Raw genomic sequence first — 11,788 nt, 5'->3', positions numbered from 1 at the left:
CCCCGCGTGCGCTTTCGTGCTTCCTTGGTCTTAGACCTGCGAGCCTCAGCCTAGTCAGCCAGTAGCTTCTTGCGGGCCTTGTCAGCCTTCAGTTTGTGGATGTGCTCCATGAGAATCCGCTTGTTTTTGAACACATTTCCTTTGACCTTCAGGTACAGGCTGTGATACATATGGCGGTCAATCTTCTTAGATTCCCAGTATCTCCTGAGAAGCCGGCGCAGGATCCTCATCCTTCTCATCCAGGTCACCTTCTCGGGCATCCGAGCATTGGCGGTACCCTTCCTCTTCCCTGTACCCATATGCCTGCCCTTCCGTCGGGCTAAGGTGTTTTTGCGGCAGCGAGCCCGGGAATGGACTGTCACAGGCTTCCGGATGATCAGGCCATCTTTGATCAGCTTCCTGATCTGCTGACGGGAGTTGGCATTGGCGATTTCATTGGTCTCATTGGGGTCCAACCAGACCTTCTTTTTCCCACAGCGGAGGACACTAGAGGCAAGCCTCTTCTGTAGCCTGAGCATACTCATGGCTGCAGACGCAGCAGCAAAAGGGCTTTCTTTCTTCCAATTGGCTTTCTGAGACAGGGTTTCTCTGTATATCCCAGGCTATCTTGGAACTTGATTTGTAGACTAGGCTAACATTGAAGTCAGAGATCTGACTGCTCCTTCCTACTAAGTGCTGGGATTAAATGTGTGTGCCACTATATACACACACACACACACACACACATTTAAGATGGGTTTCTCTGCATAGTCTTTCTTGGCTGTCCTGGAAGTCACTATGTACTCCAGGCTTACCTTGAACTCACAGAGATCTATCTCCCTCAGCCAGCAGCTGAACCCCCCAGTGCTGGGATTAAAGGCTTGCACTATCACTCCAGGCTTATTTGAATTCTGAGACAGGATATTACTCTTTAGCCCAGGCCAGCCTTGAGTGTGCAGTCATCCTATGCTTTTTAGCCTTCTAGGTTACTGAGATTGAGGTGGGCACTGTGACAAACCCTCAGATTCCTGGCATTAAAGAGAGAGCAGAAGAAGGAGGAGGAGGAGGAGGAGAAAGAGGAAGAAGAAGAAGAAGAAGAGGAGGAGGAGGAGGGGGACAATGACAGTGCTGCTGTGGGATTTATACTTTAGAGCTAGACAGAACAGAAAACAAACAAGCACACAAGATGACTTCTAGAATCAATCTTAAGGTATAAAGACAATAGAATAAGTTGGGTATGACCCTGTCTGGGGGTTGGGTCTCCTTATACCAAATGATCCTGTAGAGCCCTCTGGGGGAAGCATTTGACCTGAGATCCAAATTAAAGGAGGCAGGTTTCTTGGGCAAAGTGTTACGGGTTGAGGAATGAATACAAACTGATTTAACAGATTACAGTTTGAAAATATCTCAGAAAAAGAACAGAGAGGATTTTTCTTCTTATCATTCTCCAGACAATAGTCTAGCAACCGTTCACATCAGACAAGAGCTAGGCATAATTAAAGTGTATGGGAGGATGTGTCCAGGGATGTGAGCATCTACAGCTACAGGGGCTGGTACCAATGTGGAAGGGGCTGGAGCTAATCTCCAGTGGGTTTCAATGGATGACCTCATAAATATCCTACAAGACAAGGCCTGGGATGTTGGTGGGATAAAAAGAAGGCCAGCCTGACTTGAGTGAGGTGAGCAAAGGACAGACCATGGAGGGCCAGAGGGTTTGGCAGGCCTGGTGAGTGGGCCCGTGGAATTTGTTCTGAAGAATCACCATCTGGCTAAGTATGAATTGGAAGCAGGGAGCTCTAATGGGAAGTTGTAGCTTCCTCAGAGCAAGAGGTCCCCATCCAGAGTGGCATCAGTGAAGACAGGTATGCCAAAAACAAATGGTTTTGTTTGTTTCAAGACAGGGTTTCTCTGGCTATCCTGGAACTCACTCTGTAGACCAGGCTGGCCTCCAACTCAGAGATCCACCTTGGCGCTGTGACTAAAGGTGAGTACCACCGCCGACCGGCAAAGCCAATGTGTGTTTTGAAGTGAAGCTGGCTTGACTTGAGGGTGGATTGTGGTGTGGGAGGGAAAGGGAATAGAAGATGGGAGTATTCCCAGTGCTAGGAAAGGTTGCAGGGACCAACTGGGGTACCTGTGGCTTGTAATCCCAACATTTATGAGGCTGAAACAGGAGGAGCATCTGTAGTTCAAGGTTATCCTCAGCTACATAGAAAAAGTTTTTGGCTGGCCTGGCTTGCATGAGACCTTGTCTCAAAAAAAAAAAAAAAAAAAAAAAAAAAAAAGCAAACTGAGACAAAACCCAAAAGGGGGCTGGTGGGGTGGGGGACAAACTAGAACAAAGCACAATGATCTATATGTATAAATATGCCATAATGAAACCCACTGCTTTATATGCTAACTTTAAGGTAATAAAAACAAAAAAGAGTAGTTGGGGTGTAGCTTAGTTGGTAGAATTCTTGCCTAGTTTGTACCAAATCTTGGATCTGATGCCCAGCACTGCATAAAACTGGGTACAGTGGATAAATGCTATGTTCCAGAGTCCATTGTGGAGTCAACGGTGTATACAAATGCAAGTGTCTTTTGTTTGTAGGAGGCAACAATCCTACAGAGACATGGAGGTCTCTGACAGCATAGCTGGCACGTCGGGTTATTTCCCTCAACCCAACTTCTAGAACTGCTACTCTAAATATTACACTGTTTTCCCTATAATGTTCCTCAATATCTCTGCTACTGAGTGCACTGGATTATAGAAGCAAGCAAACAAGATAAAACTAGTTTCCCAACAACAACAACAACAACAAATTATTTTTCTGATTTTGCAAAACGAGGAAATCAAAATGGAAGTGGGGCGCAGACTCCCCCAAGTTGTCCTTTGCCGACTTCTGCATCTACACAGTCACATACCAGCAACAAAACTAATATTTTTTTAAATCAAAAGAAAAACTGGACCTGGTGGTGCACATATTTAATCCTGGCACCAGGGAGGCAGAGGCAGGTGGATCTCTGTGAGCTAGTCTAAGTTACATGGTGAGTTCCAGGCCAGCCAGGGCTATAAAATACAGAATCTGTCTCCAAAGGGGAGTGGGGACAAAGGAGGAAGAAAAAAAAAAACCGAAAACAAAAACCAGAAAGTGACTCGTTCATAGCCAGAGTGGCACTTGGCACTTATGTGGCAAAAGTGAGAACACAGGATTAGTAAGCGAAGATGATGGTAAACATTGACTGGGAAAGAATGAATAAAATTATAAATTTGGCTTGGCTTCACAAAAAAGAGTACAGTTCCCCAAGACAGCAGTGGGAGAACATGCCTGTGAGGCCAGGAGCCTCTCAAAGGTTTATTGCCAACTTTTTCTTTTCTTTCTTTCCTTCTTTCCTTCTTTCCTTCTTTCTTTCTTTCTTTCTTTTTTGGTTTCATTGTTGTTGTTTTTAAGGGAGCCTTCTGACTCTGAATAAGTTCGTTGCTGTCTTTCTGCATATTGCTTCATCTCTGTTGCTGCCCTCCGGATAAATATCTTTCTATTCTTAAACTGTCCATTGGCCTGGGCTTCTTTCCTCTCCATAGGTTCTCAGAATAAGTCCAAGGCAACAGGAAAAGGTGCTGAGGATGGGCACTGAGTAAATGTGTACTAAGGGCCCTTGAAAGTGTTTGGGTGCAGAGAGAAAGAGAAACAGTTTCTAGTATGTAGGTCCCCCCCCCACCCCGCTCTTCCCCCCGCCCCCATACTTCTTTGTTTCAGTTCTCCCTTCTGTCAACCACAAGGTTTGGCTCCTTTGGCTGGGAGCAGGCATGATTTTTTTTTCCTGGCTGGCTGATTCTATTGTTTTTTCAGCCTGGTGGTTCTGTTGCCTCTTCCAGTCTCCTGCAATAGCACAGCAGGCCTGCAGGGGTCCTCAGAGCACCCCGCACAAGGCAGGTCTTCTTTAGCTAATGTTATCTTTTATTTAAACACAGAACAGTAGCCTCCAATCTTGTTACATAACATACCAGTATCTCAGTGTGTTAAAACCAGTACAGAATCTACTGTTAGGCATTAGGGAACCTGTGGATATAAACATATTTAGTAACACGCTATTGCAGAAACGTAACCAGTTTAATTTTCTGGTTCCTGATTTGAAATGTTAGAGTTGGAAGGGACGTCAGAAACTATCTTACTTCAGCCGTCCTTATTTATTTTTGCAGTAATGGGTATTGAACCCAGAGCCTCAAAAAACTTAGGCAAAATCTCTACTGTGAGCTCTGTCTCCAGATCCCAGCTTTCCCTTATTGTAGGCAATGGGTACTAAGGCCTAAGGACACAAAGGAACTTTAACCTCAGAGCAAGGCTTGGGCTGGTAGTCAAGCTTTTGATAATCTAAAAAATGTAGTCTATCTATAATTAAAAAAATGAGTATATCTTCCTTTTTTTTTTTCCTGGCTTTTGGAGACAGGGTTTCTCTGTGTAGCCCTGGCTGTCCTGGAACTCAGTCTGTAAACCAGGCTGGCCTTGAACTCAGAAATCCGCCTGCCCCTGCCTCCCAAGTGCTGGGATTAAAGGCGTGCATCACCACTGCCCACCATAGTATATCTTCTTAAAGATCCAATCTCAAGTCTTTTCAAGTTTTGTGATTAATTAACTTTTTGACCCCAGGATTTACACTTCCCAAAGCAGTCAACTGTAAACATTGAGGGTGCCCTTACATTGAAACTGGTATTTACCCACAAAAATGACGTGGTTTTGTTCTTCTTAACATTGGGGCTGAATTCATCCCTAACCATAGGATGTTCACTGAAGACAATTTGATTGATTGCCTGTGCATTAAAAACAGCTGGGTGGAGTGACAGGTGGCATTTTGAGTCACCTGGGGATTTACTCAAATACCATCCTGGGTTTGTGTGTAAACTACTGCCAGATAGGAGAACAAAGGTTCCTGGGCCTCCTTCAGAACCCGGAATGTCCTTTTATTTTATTTTATTTTATTTTATTTTTTCAGTTACTTGGCTAGCTAGGAACTATGTAGCTGAGGATAACCTTGAACTTCTGAACACTCCCCAGGCCTTGGGTTATAATTGGGCTATAAGCAAGAACCACCTTGTCCAATTACCATGTGTTTTCTCTTCTAAAATGACAATGAAAACACGTATTTTGCCCCAACACCATTCAGAGCCCCAGTGGCTTAGAGAAAAGGGTGGACCTGCTGTCTCCTCAGGCAGAAATTCTTTTATCAAATTGACCTGTTTTCCTGTAGGAAGACTCTGCCCCACTCCACCCACCTGGTGCCTCCCTGGACTTCCCGACTGTCATGAGTTTATTTTTTAACCCTCTCTTCCTTGAAAAGCACCACCCCACTGACCTAGAACGATAGCTCCTCCCCTTTGGTCACTTTGACTATTCTTATTGTATTTTCTGTTGCTAACAGACCTCACTAACCATTAGCAATAGGGATCTCAGTCCCTCTATAGTCCTTTGCCATGCTCTCCCACTCTCAGTACTGGGGATTCCATCTAGAGACTTGAACACACCAGGCAACCCTTTCCTAGTTTTAATTAGGAAATTACTAGCAGGGCAGAGAGAACACCGAATTGTATCTCTGCTTCTGAGCAGGGTATGGGTGGGCCTGACTGGTATTATCTTAGTAAGTACACCTGCCTTGAACTCTGAGGGTCACTTCTAGTAACTTAGGCTGTGGGTCAGGAGTGGCTTAAAAGTGGAGCGAGGAACTACTTGTCTAGGTTCTCAAAACAAAAGCACTGTAAATCCCACTTCCCAACATAACTCCGGGTCCTGGGAATCCCAGTAAACCCAAACAAGCAGGCTCCTATCTCAGAGAGCTCCCCCTCTGTAATCACCTCTTCGCCCAGCCCCGCCCGCCAGCTGCCGGGACTGGCCGGACCCAGACCTTGCCACACTCCTCGCACGCGCGCCCCGCCAGGGCCGAGGGGCGGGTGGGGGCTGGGGGCGGGAGGCAGGGAAAGCAGGGGCGGAGTTCCGTCCTCCGGTGATTGGCTCCTCGCGGATGGGCTGCGGCCGTGCCGGACCAACCAGTGGCGTGTTGCTATGTGCTGAGCCGATGGGATAGGCGCGGGGGCGCGTCTGTCACCCGGCAAGCCCCCAGCCCGGATTCGGAGGGATGCGGAGCGGCGGCGGTGGCGGAGACTGTGGCTTTAAGAGCGCGCAGGGAGCGCTAGAGTCAGCCGTGCAGTCCTTCATCGCCAAGCACTCCGGAGCAGCCGAGCCCGGCGCTGGCGGGACCGGGCAGCCTACCGCCAGGTATGGGGGATCTCGAGCAGGGCTCGCGTGGGCGTGGGGCGCATTCCGCTCCAGTCCGGGCTGTGCGCCCTGGGGACGGTCTGGCTCCTGCGCTGCGTGCAGACCGGCTCGGCTGGGGCGGTGCTGTCGTGGTCCCAAGGGGGCTCCCCGAAGGATCCCGGGGTGCTAGGGGCGGGGAGCCGGTTGCTGCGGCCACGTGACCGGTTTGTTTACAAACACTGGCGCGCGCTCCGGGTTCGGGACTTGCGGGTGACGACGAGCTGCCCCGCAAATAGGGGGACCTAGAGACCTGGGCGCCTACGCGTCCCTTGTTCGGCGTGGCCCCCTCCTCCCACGGATGGCACCCGGCGGCACCCGGCTGTGTGGTGTGTCTTTCCATTGAGATACTTGGGTCTGGGGCATATCGCCCTCAAAAGTCCCCGGAGCGCTTCGGCAGCCCCAGGCCAAGGGAACCACAGCGAGTTCCTGCCTGGACGCTTCCCGGCGCCTCCCCAGCGGCCTTGCCAAGGGGGTGGGCATGAACTCTTGTTGCCAGACCCGCTGCGGGGGCCTCTGCGGAGGGTCCCTTCCCGGAGCTGGCTCCTGCCTCTTTTCCTGCTTCGAGTTTTACCTGCCTGGTTGCTGACTCCCTTCGGGGTGATTTATTTTTTTTTCCCGAAACAGTGGAGCCTTACTCCCGTCTCGTGGCTGGCACTTAGCAGGGGGAGCACTGTTCTTTTGGACCCCTCGTGCAGAGAACTGCCTGCCACTTCTGACTTCACTTTTCCCCACAGTTTTTAAGAAGCTGAGTGGGCATCCTCCGGTTTGCCTTGCCTTCCACAGTCCGGCTGCCGGAAGTGGCAAATGCCCCGGAGCCCTGCTTTCTGGCCTCCTGATTGATTTGTTGTTATCACGTTGGAGGGTCTTTGAGCCACTGAGTTGGGAGTCTTATTAGCGTTTTGTTCCTCACGCTTGTCTTCATTTTAGCAAGATGGGCTTCCTGTCCAGAGAGCACTGGACAAGAAGACTGGGGATTACTTTTCTGAACCCTATTTGCAGAACATAAAGTGGCACAAAGGAATTACAGTAAATCTCATGTTTGAGGCTCTGCAGTACTCTGGTTTGGGGGTTCACAGGATCTGATCAGTATGATAGGGTTCCTTTTCCTTTTGGCACATACTGCCGTAGGCTGTATCTGAGTTCAGTCCATCAGCCCTCCGCTTTCTTAGCATTTAATATTCTTATCTTTGAGGAAGTTTCACTCTATCATTTTTTTTTTTAATTCTGTAGTTTACAAAATAATGGCTTTATTAGAACATTTTCATACACGTGTCACTATAACTGGTTCATACTCAGCTGTGACTGCTCCCACCTCCCGTTTTTGTCCTGAGCTGTGATGAGTGGCTGTGAGGTTTTTATTTTGGGGGGGGGGTGGTTGAGACAGGGTTTCTCCGTGTAGTCCTGGCTGCTGTGGAACTCACTCTGTAGACCAGTCTGGCCTCCAACTCAGAAATCCACCTGCCTCTGCCTCCCAAGTGCTGGGATTAAAGTCGTGCGCCACCACCGCCCTGCTGGCTGTGAGATCTTACACTGAGATGCCCAGCCTGAGGAGAGCTGGGTAAATGTCCCTTAGGCACTGTGATTTGTCCCCTATTCCAGGACAGGGCCAGATGGGATAGAGTAGGGGCCCTGGGCTCATGCCCTGCCTCAGTTGGGTTCTGCTTAGTTTAGAATTCAGTAACATCATTTCTTAGATCTCTCTGCTTGAAAGTTTTGAGGTAAGAGTGGGAGATGGAAAGTAAAGAACATATTCAAAAATACATGCCTTTAATCCCAGTAGCAGGAAGGCTGAGGCAAGCTGATCTCTGAGTTCAAGACCAGCCAGGTCTATCTACAAAGCAAGTTCCAGGACAGCTAAAGCTACACAGAAATCCTGGCTCAGAAAAACAAAGAATAAGCCAGGCAGTGGTGGTGCACTCCTTTAATCCCAGCACTTGGGAGGCAGAGCAGGCAGATTTCTGAGTTCAAGGCCAGCCTGGTCTACAGAGTTCTTGGACAGCCAGGGCTACACAGAGAAACCCTGACTTGAAAAACAAAACAACAACAACAACAAAAGAAAAAGAACAACAATGAATACAGTTTTCCTAGCCAGTAATGGTAGAATACAAGTAAGCCCAGCACTCTGTAAGGTAAGATCTCATCACTACAAGTTTGAGGTTAGCCTGGTCTGTATAAAGGGATTCCAGGTTAGACAGGACTATGTAGGCAGACACTCTTGTCATAGAAAAGAAAAAGCAAAGCAACAAAACAAAAACCCCTTCAATGCTTTAGAATGATGATTTTCAAACTTGGCTAGGGATTCACAGTCAGGAATACATTACAGCAATGCGTGCTGGCCTGCTACTAGACATTCTAGGAGGCAGTAACTTAACACACTACCTGTAGTATGCTAATGTTTTTTTTTCCTGCTTCTTTAAAAAAAAAAAAATCAGCTGGTGGTCATGACTCATTAATTTGATTTCCTAACCAAATGGGTCATGACCTTCAGTTTGAGAAACATTGGTTCAGGGCAGAGGTCCTAGTCTGGATGTGCATGAATATGTCCAGAGTAGTATTTAGAGAACGGGGTTAAAGTGTGTATTTTACATATACATAGAAACACGGATGTGTATAGTGTGTTAATTACTCCAGAGATGCTTCCCTCTGTCTTGTTTTGAGACAAGATTTCATAATATACAGTTCAGACTGGCCTGGAACACATTACATAGCTTCAGTCTGGCTTTGAACCCTACTATAATCCTCCTGCCTAGCCCTCCATGGGGTAGAGAGTCCGGGCATTAGGCACCACACATCTGTTTAGGGGTGCTAATGAGAGGGGTGCACCTTAGTGGATTCAGGTTGCTGATTATTGAGTGTTGGTGGCAATGAACATTGAGAATGGATGTGAAGTGCAGAGTCAGATAGATGGCTCATACACTGGTGCAAGCTTTCCGATCCTTCGGTTGCCAGCCAGTTGCCCTTTGCAAAGTTTAAGGGGCCTGGCATGGTAGTGTGCATCTATATGGTCCCACTTAGGAAGCCAAGGCAGTCGGCTCTTGAGTTCTCTGCATGATAGTGAGTTCCAGCCCCGCTGGGGCTGCAGAGTGGGATCCTCAAGCTTTGATGAAGAATGTAAGAGACTGACTGGCAGCCCTTGCACCCCGCTGTACCCCCGCTGCACCCCAGCTCCTCTGAGGCTGCTGCTCACTGTTATGTAGCAATGGCTGTTTCGGAGTGCGTGGGGGTGGGAGACGTGAGCCTTCCCGACGAGCTGCTGTGCTGTTCAGATTATGTGAATTTTCATTGTCATAATGATGTTAATGGTTTTGAGGCAGTCATTGTGCCTAGGGGATTAACAACTGGCCAGCAGAAGAAAGGATTGATTTTGTTTAATGTCTGGCTGGTATTCCAGACTCTGTAGCCCGAGGGAAAAGCAGGCTGTGTCTTTATTTTGATTTGGGGGTTGGGGGAATCAGGGACTTGTCTATCATCAGATGTTAATAAGAGACTCAGGTTCCCACATCCCTAAACCTAGTCAGCTGGTTCTTTCCCAATTGCATGGGCACAGTGTGCAGGTGGATCTAGTTAGTCATCCAGTTTCTGGTGGTTTTTTACCTCTGCCTTTAAAGCACAGATAACACATAAGCACACCGATGGAGCTGTTCATTCAATTTCCCCTCTTATTTTGTCCAGACAGGTTGGTGGAAGAGATTTCTTTGAATTAAATCTGCAGTTTAGCTTTTACAAGGGACACTTAATTATCTACATTCAGGTTCTACTGTGGTCCTTGGCAAAAAGTGCCTTGTATGAGAACATTCACTGTGAGATTGTTTAAATTAACTTTAATAACGCTCCATTTGGCTTAGCTGCTCACATTCGGAATATCCAGTTTTGAGCGCATAGAAAAATGAAAGGGGCAGAAAATGTGTGTGTGTGTGTGTGTGTGTGTAGTGGGGGTAACAGGTCTAAGGAATAGCAGAGGAGAGGGCGGGAGTTAGGATCTGATCTCTGTAAATTATCTCAGCCTTTTCTTGGTCTAGCAACCAAACCACTGGGTACTCTTGACAGGTATAAAGCATCATTTTGAATTCTAGCCCACAGTGATGGAGAGCCAGCCAGTGCCCTCCTGTCTGCCTGCCTGCCTGCTAAAGGTATTTTATAAGGGCTGACTGGGTCTTGGTGATATCCATAACAAAAGATGCTGTCTACTTGGCTCTATAAGAGATTGCACCTGCCTGAATTTCCCAGTGAGCTACGGTGAGCTCTGCCCCATGCACTTCAGTATAATGCAGTCTCTTTCTCTGTGCCCTCCTGGGACTCCCTCCCCCAGCTCTCCCTACCCTATCTCCTCCCTTCCCAACCAACCTCATTCCATTTCTGCTGCAACTACTTGGGGCCTTGTGAAGTTTCTGAAACGAGCTGTGCTGCGTTTTGAGAGACTATCACTTGCTCACAAGCTGTCTTCAGTCTTGTTCTGTAGCTCAGGTTGACCCTCTGACCTCTACCACCTGACACGTGGATTACAGGGCTATGTCAGTCACCACACCCAATTTTCCCCTGGTCACGGCTTTTCCCTTTTAAAGATTTATTTTATCTGTGTGAGTATTTTGTCTGCATGCATTTATGGTCCCAGATTAGAAGAGAGTATCAAGGGCCCCTGGAACTGGAGTTGGGATGGTTATGTTCCCACCAAGTGCCCTGGTGTGGGCTCTGGGAACCAAACCCTGGTCTCTACAAGAATAACAAGAACCGCCGGGCAGTTGGTGGCACACGCCTTTAGTCCCAGCACTTGGGAGACAGACGCAGGCTGATTTCTGAGTTCAAAGCCAGCCTGGTCTACAGAGTGAGTTACAGGACAGCCAGGGGTATACAGAGAAACCCTGTCTCAAAAAAAAAACCAAAAACCAACCAAACAAACAAACAAAAAAAAAAAAAAAAAAAACAAAAAAAATCCAAAAAAGCCTCAATAAATAAATAACAAGAACCATACTCTCTAACCCCGGTGGGTTTTGCTTTGGCAGTTACTTTCCTTTTTCAGATGAGAGCTAGCTTTTCCCTGACTACTTCTCAACAGCTCTTCACCTCTTGGTCCATAGCCTCTTTATAGCCCTTAACTTGTTTATCTTGGGATCCAGGAGACCCCAGGCTGTTCTTGAATTTATTATGCCAGGCCTCTGTCTCCCTAGTGATGGTGAGTTCTCTGCCTTGCAGGGCTCCCAGCTTCAGTGCATGCTAAGCAAGCAATCTACCAATAACTACACCCCCAACTCCCAACATCATCATTACTATTATTATTATTATTATTATTATTATTATTAACCTGTTTACTACTGTCTAGGAATATATTATCTACTTATTTATTGGAACGGAATATTGAGAGTGTTCATTCCACTCTGGCTTGCTCCCTTCTGGCAGCACTTGGTGTTCAGTGGGTGCTGGATAAATACCTGTTGGTTAAAAGTATAAATGATCTAGGAAGACAAGCTTCGGCCTCTATAAAGTAGGAAGTTTTTTTGTTGTTGCTGTTTTTTTTTTTTTTT

General features: G+C 47.3%; 1 protein-coding gene and 1 pseudogene across 2 annotated transcripts in view; one reads left to right on the top strand and one right to left on the bottom strand.

The window, feature by feature from the left end:
• LOC116077454 overlaps window positions 1–544 on the bottom strand; it is an 827-nt pseudogene extending 283 nt beyond the window's left edge. Inside the window, exon 1 of the transcript XR_004113247.1 lies at window positions 4–544. The product of XR_004113247.1 is annotated as a 60S ribosomal protein L19-like (transcript). The remainder of the gene's footprint in view (window positions 1–3) is intronic.
• A 5,976-nt stretch (window positions 545–6,520) lies between these two features.
• The window catches only part of Ypel2 (yippee like 2), a 78,175-nt gene continuing 72,907 nt past the window's right edge, over window positions 6,521–11,788 (top strand). Inside the window, exon 1 of the mRNA XM_031354055.1 lies at window positions 6,521–6,595. The gene's annotated coding sequence lies outside the window, so the exon portion shown is untranslated. The remainder of the gene's footprint in view (window positions 6,596–11,788) is intronic.

This window comes from Mastomys coucha, unplaced genomic scaffold (genome assembly GCF_008632895.1).
Source record: "Mastomys coucha isolate ucsf_1 unplaced genomic scaffold, UCSF_Mcou_1 pScaffold5, whole genome shotgun sequence".
NCBI classification, from domain to species: domain Eukaryota; kingdom Metazoa; phylum Chordata; class Mammalia; order Rodentia; family Muridae; genus Mastomys; species Mastomys coucha.
Note: the sequence above shows the minus strand (reverse complement) of the source record. Positions and strands in the feature narration are given on the sequence as shown.